Here is a 10,999-nt window from a genome sequence, read left to right on the forward strand (position 1 = left end):
CCAATTATCAACCAAAGGACAATCATACTTCGTGTGACCCAGTTGCCCATATCGAACGCATTTTCCTTCCCGCTGCCTACAGCATCGCGCCTAGTGAGAACCACCAGAAATTACACACCCCATAGAAAATTGAGTAGAGGACATCTCCGAGGTTTGGGATTGCGATTACGAATGTCTCGGGGGTCGCCTAACACTCGATTGACCACCCGAACTACCCAATAGTCACCTTTTCCCCTTCTCTTGTCAAAAGATGCGCACTCCTCCCGCGCGAAGGTATTGCCTTGTTCTACCTACACGCCCGGTCCAACACCTCGGCAAAAGTCTGCAACTTGAGCGAGTGAACCGCTATAAAGATTTCTGGCCGAAATCTCCACTCGAAGCAATCGGTCTTATCCTTGTCATCCCGCACCACATACGGAATACAATTTGCAATATTAGAGAATTCCCTCACGTATTCCCTTACCGAGCGGTCCCCTTGCCGTAGCTTCCTAAACCTCTCCTGAAGCTCTCTCTTTTCGCTATCAGGGAAAGAAGTAGAGAACACTAATCTCCGAAATTCTTCCTAAGTCACAGGAGGAAGGCTAGGAGATCGGTCTCATTTGACCCTTCCACCATACCCTTATCGACTTTTCTATATAATGTGCGGCTATGTGCACCTTATCCCGCTTCAAGGTGTATAAGTTCTCAAATAGAGTTTCCATAGAGTCGATCCACGTTTCCACAATTCGTAGGTCCACGGTCTCTCCGTCGAAAGTAAGCAAATTGAATCTCTTGGAGGTCATGAGGGCTGCCAAAGCTTGCTCCCTTTCTGCCTCCATCTCCATGTATCCAAGGGTCAGATTGCCCGATCCAGTCGAAATAGTCTCCGTCGCATCCCTTGGCTGCACATAGCGTGCCATAACTGGTGCGGTTACCAATTGCTCCATAGTCTCTTGGAGTCTCTTGATTTGCTTCTCCTGGTACAGGGCAGCCTTCCACTGTTGCTGCATCGTATCAGCTTGTTGTCTTATCACTCTAACGAGTGTTGCCAACTGTTCACGAAGCTCCGAATCTCCACTCGTTCTGGATTGCTCAGGAACCCCACTTGGTCCATCCCACGTTGATCTCAATGAAGATCGCCTACGTGGCGCTATCGTTTCCTGAAACACGACAACTTCAGTTAAATCCTCAATCTTTTAGGTCAAGTACAAACAATTAGTACAAACACAGACTCAAATCAAGCGAAAGTCACACAAGGGAGCCTATTCTCATCACTCGGTTTCATGTTGTCGCACGCCAACATGAACATATTCAGCTGGGAATAAACCACGCCTTAAATCTACCTCTAATATCCTTTTAGAGGCATATCAAATGCACAATCAAATCAATTCATCTTTCGCCACAAGTCACGAGTTCTCGTCTCTCACGAGGCTAAATCCTTAGGCTCCGTTTGGATCGGGAATTAGTAGGAACTAGTTATACCGGGGATAGGTACAAGTATGGGTTTTTGTAGGAACAAGGGTATTTTTTTGTTTGGATGAAAGTGTGGGTATAAGTTGGAACTAGAAAAATTGTGTTTAGATGGTTATTGGGAATAAGAGGAATAATGGGTAGTTGAACTTTTTAAATACCGAAAATACCCCTCTCTCTAAAATTAATCCTAGGCACAATTTAATTTAAATTTGCTTGTAAAATGTATTATTTTGAGAATACACTAATCAATTTAAATGTCAGAAATTAAATTTTTAATTTTTTTGATATTTTATTAATTATTACCTTTATTTAATCAATCTTAAAAAAGAGATAAACTCAATATTTTACAAAAATATTTGGAAAGATCATGTTGAATATAACTGATATATTCATCAATAATTAACCAAAAATACATGGATTATTAAACCACGTTGCGTAATTAACACTTTTTACCACTACGCACATTTTCATATAACATCAAGTAAACCTACATATAGTATAAAACAAATTTATAGTCATTTAAATCAACTAATTATATAGCATTAAAATAATCCTAATTATTGATATAATTCAAATAATACGAACACAATCTCACTCTGTAAATGCAAGTAGTAGAATATTACAACATCACATACAACAATTACCTCACATTAGCAAGCAGCATGACATAAACTATATCCAAAATACATAACTAATGACAGTATGAACAAGTAGCATAAACACAAACAATTAGCATCTATTATTCCATAATTGCTCTGTTATAGTTCTACGTAAACTGTCACCGCATCTTGATTCATCTGCGCCGGCAATATTTGGCGGATCCTCGTCGTCATCGCTAGTTGGAAGTTGTTCTATCTCTTCATTAAACATGTCATTTTCTTGTTGTCTTCAAATAAAATTGTGTACTACACAACATGCCATAGCAACCGTGCACTGCACTTTATACGGAAATGGTGTTGCATGATTTAGAATCTTAAATCTCTTCTTTAATATACCGAATGTTTTCTCGACGACATTTCTCAGCTGCGCATGTCGATGGTTATAGAGATTTTTGGGTTGCGATGCGTGCGAGCCCCTGTTGTACTGTCAAATTGACTTAAATGATACCGTTCACCTCTGTAGGGCGCAAGAAATCTGTCTGTATTTGCGTACCCCGAATCAACCAGATAAAATTTACCTACGGATATTAACATAGATGTAACACAATATCCATTAAAATGACAAAAGTGTTATACATACTATAAAAAAGACTATTTGGAAAGTTACCATCCGAAACTGTAAAACCTCCTGTGTCGCAAGCCCACCGAAGTACACGCATATCAGTTGCTGATCCTTCCCAACCTGTGCATATGAAGAAAAATATATGGTCAAATGAGACTGCGGCCATCATATTTCGGGATGTGAACCCTTTGCGACATCGGAATCGTGGTTGGTCGCTCCTCGGAACAATCACTGGAATATGTGCGCGTCTATCGCGCCAATTGCATTCTACAAGGTAACATGCAACAGATATATTAATCCACAATTAAAAATCAAAGGAAATATATATTGCATGTAATCGTAGAAATCAACCTTGAAAGGATAAAAATTGAGATTATCTCGAATTCTTGGATGCACCATTGCATTATTTGGCGGCAACGTTAAGTATTCATCTTTCAACATTATAATAGCCCGCAATACATTGTTGAAATGTCTGCTGATTGTTTCCCCTGAATGTTGGAATGTTTCAGCAAGCACTCTATTAGCCACACCATGACCTATGCCAAATAAAAATATTGCTAGTTGTTCATCAACAGTCATGTATCGTGTTCCTCTTATCAGCCCCCGAGCAACTAGCATATTGCGGAGTGTAACGAAAGTAGTAGTCGTCATGCGAAAATGATCGTACCCTTTGTCAGGATGACCATTCAAAATATCACAAATCATTTGGTGGCTTATAAAAGGTCGAGTACGACACTGGCATTTGTGTAAGGAATTAGAAAACGTCCGAAAGTTTTGACCAAATAGTATGACATATACTTGGTTATCATCGTTATCTAAAATTGACATAATATTTGCTAAGGTCGTCGACGAAAAAACAGAACGATACAAGGACGCGCCCATGAGTGCTGCAATGATAAAATCATGCATTATACCACAAGCAGTACACATCAGATTTTTTTCAACATTCAACATAACACACCTTTAAGTCGAAACATTGAACACAAGCAAACTAACATGTAAACAAACATAATACATAATTATACATAAAGCCAAACAACAAATAACTAATCTAACATACAAGTCTAAAACGCAAATGCTTTAAGCACCACATATTACTCTATTCTACAAACACCAACACACAATAACAGAACAATTTAGAAACCAGGAAAGTTTTTTTATACAAGACGTCTTGGACCTCGCATTGCCGCTCTATCCATCTTGTTGCTATGCGATCATTCATAGTCATAAAAAGGCGTCTTTGTGGATCATTCAGCAATGCTTCCCCTGCTATTATGACCTGCTCATCTGTAATTCCAGGTATATTATAAACCCTATTCATACACTCTTCAATTGAAGGAATATTAGAAAGTTTGGTTTGATCTTTTTGGTACATTTCTCTAATAAGGTACAGCTTTTGTTTTCCAATATCTACCAATTCCGATATTACTTCGTCGGTTATGTCAATTTTCTTTTTGCGGCCAGCAAAAGCAGATGGTTGTTTCTTTGGAGGGAGTGAGGGCTCTGGAGATCGAGCTCTTTTACCTGCAGAGCTATGTCCAGATCCACTGGCACTCCCTCTTATATTTGGTTGCACTAGGGGAGGGCTAGGAGAACGCGAAGTATTATTGCCTGGTACGTTTGCATGGAAGGGTGAGCGTGAAGACCCTGGTTCAAAGAGACCGAGTAAGAAATTATTTGCAAGCTGGCTAACACCTGCGACGGTATCGTCCTCACCAGGAGAAGATGAGTATGAGCTATCAATTGTCCTGTCGCAGTAATCGATCCGGAAAGAAATGCAATATCATTATATGCCGGAAAAGGTTTGTCCTTAAACTTCACCAAAGCCGGATTGTCCTGAACAAAGATACATAACATTATACATGTTTCATATGTAGGTGTAATTTGAAATTGCAATCAATGTAATAAACCTTTACTGCTATGACTGCGTCCCAATCACTACGATCACCGGGCGTGGGTATATTATTCACATGGTCCCAACCCCAACCGCTTTTAGTTGCCAAATTCTTGTAGGTCGTATACAATCTTTTCAAAACCTTCAAGCGATTCTTAATTTGATTCTTCATCAGATTTTGATTTGTTTTATAGTTGAAACCAGAAATAATTCTAACCCAAGCTGTTTGCGTGAACTACCATTAACGTTGTTTCCTAATGCATGCTCCTCCATCATGATACTCAACAAAATCGAACTTCAACATGAATCAGTCAATTCGCCAGTACGTGTAATATGTTGGTTGCCCTCATGCTAACTACCACCTACTCTCCACTGTTGAATTCGATTATTGTCCACTCCATACCTTGGTTACAAGAGACTTAGAAGAAGAGTCCTTCTCTGGACGCATCTGCACTATACATATTATACAATTTACTTGTCGAATCAAATGCAACCAGACACACCATAAATCCATTACTGAGATTAGGAATATATTTAAATCATCAATAGAGCAAGTACACATCGGTAAAATAGGAAGGATTTACAATTATTGTGCCAATGTCGCAAACATAATTACATCATAGTAATATATTATGCCAGGATACTGAACAATAAACTTGACGTAAAAATTAAAACCATATATCATTGCAAGAAAAGGGTTGCCGCTGAAATAATATATTAGTGTGCACTGAAATTTAAATCCATACCAACCATTCAATATCTATTTCCTGATGAATTGGTGGCTCTATGGCTTCCAAATAAGTATTTTTGTATAATGTTATACTCCATACCATCCATCGAATCACAGAATGGAACACCATCATCACGCCTGTAATTGCCCGACGTACAAGCTCAAGTACTTTCTCAGGGGCAGCCACAGTGCACAGATGCCACTTATTAATATAACAACGCGATAATATCGATCAAGCATAGAAGGAACACAAATAAGCTGAAACAACGCTATCTAACAATCAATCATTCTACATAATCCAAGCATAGAAAGTCGAGCATTCACGAGCAGGATTATTTCATGCCATATTCAACTACAAAACATGCCAATTGCGCTCGAAATCTCTTTTCGGTACAAATCCATCAACATGTTGATAGATCTGTGTCTCATTGGCTCAAATTATGGGTGCATGGATTTTTACATCCATACCACCAGAATTACATTCAATGAAACCGACATCATCGCCAATTTTCAGTGCCCGTGCAATTCACCAAAAACATTCGTATCACAGGTTTGCACAGGCACAAGGATAGTATACACATTTAGCACACACTGTACGATCATCCATAGAGGAGCACAGGAAAGCCATAGAGAAGCACAACCAGCATAAAGAGGCACACCACCAAATTTCGAGCAATCACAAACACAAAGCAAAACTGCGCCAACAATTGCGTACATTGCCTCAACAGAGATGAAAAAGCAGAGAGAAGGCAACAGAGGAGGAGTATCAAAATAGAGAGAAGTGGGCCAAACCTCTCCGATGTTGGAGTTCCCAACGCTGCGGGCAAATGATGGCGGCAACCACCAAAGGCACTGATCGCACGAGGGACGTGCGCGACTAAAGTAGAGATCGCAGCAGGAAGCAAACGTGGCAGAAAGCACATGAATCACACAAGGAGGCGGCGCGCCACATGAACAGATCGCACAAGAGGAAGGAGGTGCGTCGCAACAACAGATCGCACAGAGGAAGACGGCGTCGCCAAAAGAACAGATTGCAACAGAGGAAGGCGCGCGGCGGCCAAGGCACAGATCCACAGAGGTAGCGGGTGGCCACAGGCATCAATACGCACAGAGGAAAAGCGGCGGGCGCCGAAGCACAGATAGTCACGAGTTAGCGGCGCCAAGGCCACATGATCGCATAGAGAAAAGGCCGCGCGCCGAAGGCACAAATTCGCACAGAGGTAGCGGCGGCCCAAGCCCACAAGATTCGCACACAGGAAGGCTTCAGACCCCCCCACCAACTGCTAAGTCGCACAGAGGAAGACGCGGCGCCCAAGCAAAGATTCGCACAGAGGAGCGGGCGGACGCCCAAAAGCACAGATCGCTACATACGGAGGGCGGCGGCGGACGAGCTCTGATCGCACAAAGGAAGGCCGGCAACGAGCAGCAGATCTGCACAGAGAAGGCAAAGCGACAGCCAATGATCGCACCTAGAAGGCCTTATCCCGCGTGTTTGATCTCGTACAAGCTAGGCTTACGAAAGAGGAATAAGGCCGCGCGGTTCCTTTATGGAGAAAAGCAAAGGCTGCCCTGGCCGCGTGGGGTTCTCAGATTCGGGAGTTTCCAGTAACGGCCGACGCGGCAAGAAGCCGAGATCCTGACAAGGCAAGATTCCAAAGTGGGAGCACCTCAGATCTTACGTTGCTGGCAGCGACGGCGGAAGATAGCGAAAGACGAACGAGGGCGGGGGTTCCATAGAATGGAGAAAAAGGCACAAAGGAGAACGTGCGGGTAGCGGTTACAGAGATGGAGAGAAGGCGACGACGGCGAAGGAAGAAAAAGGACGGTATTTTCAGGAGATTCCCGGTACAAGCTTGGGGAGATCTGGCTTGTTCCAAACCAGGCGTGGGAACAGACAGATTCCACCCCTTAACGGGTTATACCTTAGTATAACCCGTTAAGGGTGGGAACTGCTGTTCCCACCCCTAACACACCTTGTTTGGGTACAAGATAGGGGATAAGCCCGTTATCCCAGGGCTTATCCCCTATCTTGTACCACATCCAAACAGGGTGTTATGGTTATCCATCCTAGGGTCTGCTAGGCCCATCTAGACCATTTCTACACTCTGATACCACCTTAATCTGTTATGTCCTGCCGTCCGTTCCCCAAATGGGTGGAAAGAGTCCGCACGGGCGTGTGCGCCAGACCCGCCGAATGGATAGAGTTTTCTCTGTTCGCCCAAGGCATCACAATCAGTACAATTCAAGTGGTTCCAAACAAAAACAGAATTCATACATAAATTGTATAAGGAAACCATCATAGACATAAACCACTACGCTATTACAAGCATTCATTCACAACTACATTCATATTTACATTTTACATTCTTCCAAATACAATCAACTTTATTACATTTTGTTTCATTCTTTTCTTTTTATACCCTTAAGCTACACTATTCGAGGGTACATCTATCTCTAATCACAAATGGTAGGGCGCTATCTATTGAGTTACGCCCTTTTCTCGCGCCGCCACGACACTTATGTATGGACCTGAAAAATATGGGGGTAAGAACTATAAACATATTTTCCAATAGATACGGCCATCCAAGGGAAGAGCTTGACCCACCAGGTCGAGAGAAGGCAAAATAAGCAGGTTAGTCCAATATATAAACATATAACTATATGCAAATAACAAAACATCCATACTTATGCCTCAAGTAAATGCGATAATAAAAATCATGTAAGTAGATTTACCTCTTCTACATTTTATTTCACTATCCATTCATTTATAATTCGTTCCTAAGGTTTTTTTACCTCAACCAAACTATACCACCCGACTCAATCTTAAGTCAATCATTAGCAGAACACCGCCATCCTTTTCTTGGCATTAGGTGGCAAGATTATCTTCCACCCCCGGCCATAAGTCGATAACTTGCGAAGTCGTTCCATTCTTTGGTATTAGGTGCCATTCCGTGCACCCCTGACCATCGAAATTATTGCTAGCGAGTTCATTCATCTTACCTTTTACATTGGCGTTAGGTGGCTTTCTTCGCACCACCGATCATAGGCTCGTAGGCATCGAGTCACCTCTTTGGCATCAGATAGCAATTTGCGCACCCTTGGCCATAGGTTGTTAGGAGTTCCGGTATTTCTTCTTTCACAGTCACAAGGGTTCATTGTTTTTATCCTATATTGTCAACCAATATAGGTTTGAGTCATCTATGTCCACATGGTCACCCTACCACTATATTTCCAACCTATGTTCAACGACATTAGGGGTGCGTTTGGTTCGCACTATGAAAGATTATTAGGAGTAAAAAGATATTCGAGAATCTTATTTGTATTCATTCTATTACTAAGAATGTAGTATTTTGGTGTTTGGTTCGTACGGTCATATTATTTAGTCATGTTATTTAAGATTACAAAAAATATTCAATTAATTTATTTATTTTTTAAATTAATTTTTTAAATAATACTATAAAAAATTTCAACATCTTTTTAGAAAAAAGAGAGAGAGAATATAGGTTAGAAAGAGAGAGTATAATTAAAGAAATAGGAGGCCGCCGCCGTCGCCGATGCCGCCGGGCTCNGGAAGAGAAATAGAGTCGATGTTAGAGAGAATGAGAGGTTGAGATTTTAGAAAAAAGAGGGAGAGAAATAGCTTAGTTTAGAGAGAGAAAAAGAGTTGAAGTTTAGATAGAAAAAGATAAGTTTAGAGAGAGATGAGGTTAGAGTGTAAAGAAAAATAATACCAACTAACCGACGGATGAGAAAAAAGAAAGAGATTAGACATATTATAATTACTCCAATCCATTAATATAAGGATACCCACCCTCCTTCAAAGGAATGAGATTAATACTTTGAAATGCATCTCATTCCCAAGTAAATCCAGTATTACCAACTAGATTACTTAATGCGTTTAGCCAAATACCGTCATATTTTTTAATTCCTATTGGATTACTATGAATCTTAAAAAGATAGCACGAACCAAACGCACCCTAGGTTCAATGACATTCCAATCCAAGTGGTCACCCTACTACTATATTTTTTAACCTATGTTCAATGACACTATATTCAATAACATTTCCCAGCTTGATTCACTCGACTCTGGATTTAATGACATTCCAATCATATTCTTTCTTTATCTTAGTTTTTCACACCTATGATTCATAATTTCCATAGCATCTGGTTCTTGTTGAGTTCTCTAATGCCCCTACAGAATATCGACTTTGTTCAATGTCCGCACCTAGGCATACATATACATGCCTATATGTTTTCACATGTCTATTGTTCTTATCCAATAGTAGTTAATTATTCTATTCAGCATATATTTCATACATGTTTGTTTGCAAGTTAAATTACCCATTACAAATTCTCTATCACCTTAGAGAATGTCATAACCCTAATTATCCACATTTTAGGCATATACTTGTTTCGTTGTAGCAATTTATCCGAAGTAAACTATACTTTTATGCATGTCATTTTATGCAACTCATTTATCATGCATCAACTTAAGGTAAATTACACCTTAGACATGGAAAGTGCAAATTCTCTATCATCCTTAGAGAATGTCAAAATCCTATTCATTACATCTTTAGGGTTCACATACCACTATACTCATACATAAGTTAGAAACTTACATCAATAATTACCTAATACATTAATTTTAACAATTAGGCATTCTAAAATTTATTAGATATTTTAACATTTTCTTTTCTCGAATAAATTATTAATTGAACAAAATCAATCTATGCTCAACTCTACCTTCATCTCACACTTTTGATTTTCAAAATATAAGGCACGTGATACGGCACGTGACACTGTGGCTCTCGAATTTTAATGTGTTACATTTTCTTGCATAAACTAGCGCTTTAGTCCCCAAACATTTATTAGTCGCAATTTCCGACTCGAATTATGAAATATATGAAATTTTAATTCTTAACTTTTACTGTTGCTAAAAATATAATTTATTATTCTTATAATTGTTTTCTTAATTTTTTTATCCTTCTATTTTTATTCTTATATTTTTATTCTTAATTTGCATTCTTTTTTATTCTTTGCCTCTTCTTTCCTTCTTTTTAATTTTATTTATTTTTTCTACGAAATCAATCCGCCACAACACGCAGATGCCTTGACTAGTAACTACTTAAGATGACGTTGTCTTTTTTAAAAAAATGAAATGAAATCGTTTCACATGACAATCATGCCAATACATTATCAGCTAATATGGGCTTTTTTTGCAATTGAACCCCTGAAAAAAATTATTTTTAAAAACAACCCCAACAAATTTATATTTGCAAAAATAGCCCTGCCCCTGCCACGCAAGCGCCACGTCAGCGCCACGCGGGCGGGGCTGAGGGCGTTAGTTTAAGTTAAACACGGTGAACCATTCACTGTGTTTAGCACGGTGAATGGTTCACCGTGTTTAGAGATAGTACGTATTTTTTACAATATAAACATTAAAAAGAGAAATAGAGAGTAGAAATGTCAATGAGTATGGTTATCCGAAATATTATTCGAACTCAAACCCGAATAAATTATATATATACATAATTTATTTTTATTTATTTATACAATATATAAAATATTTAATAATTTTTATTCCTTAGATCTTCATCCAACGGTATAGATTTTTAAAATCCGCTAGATTCAGGTTGGAGTTTCGAGTTTTTGGGTAGATATATATATGGGTATGAATTTTTAAAATCCGTTGGGTTTGAATT

This window comes from Ananas comosus, linkage group 19 (genome assembly GCF_001540865.1).
Source record: "Ananas comosus cultivar F153 linkage group 19, ASM154086v1, whole genome shotgun sequence".
Taxonomy (NCBI): domain Eukaryota; kingdom Viridiplantae; phylum Streptophyta; class Magnoliopsida; order Poales; family Bromeliaceae; genus Ananas; species Ananas comosus.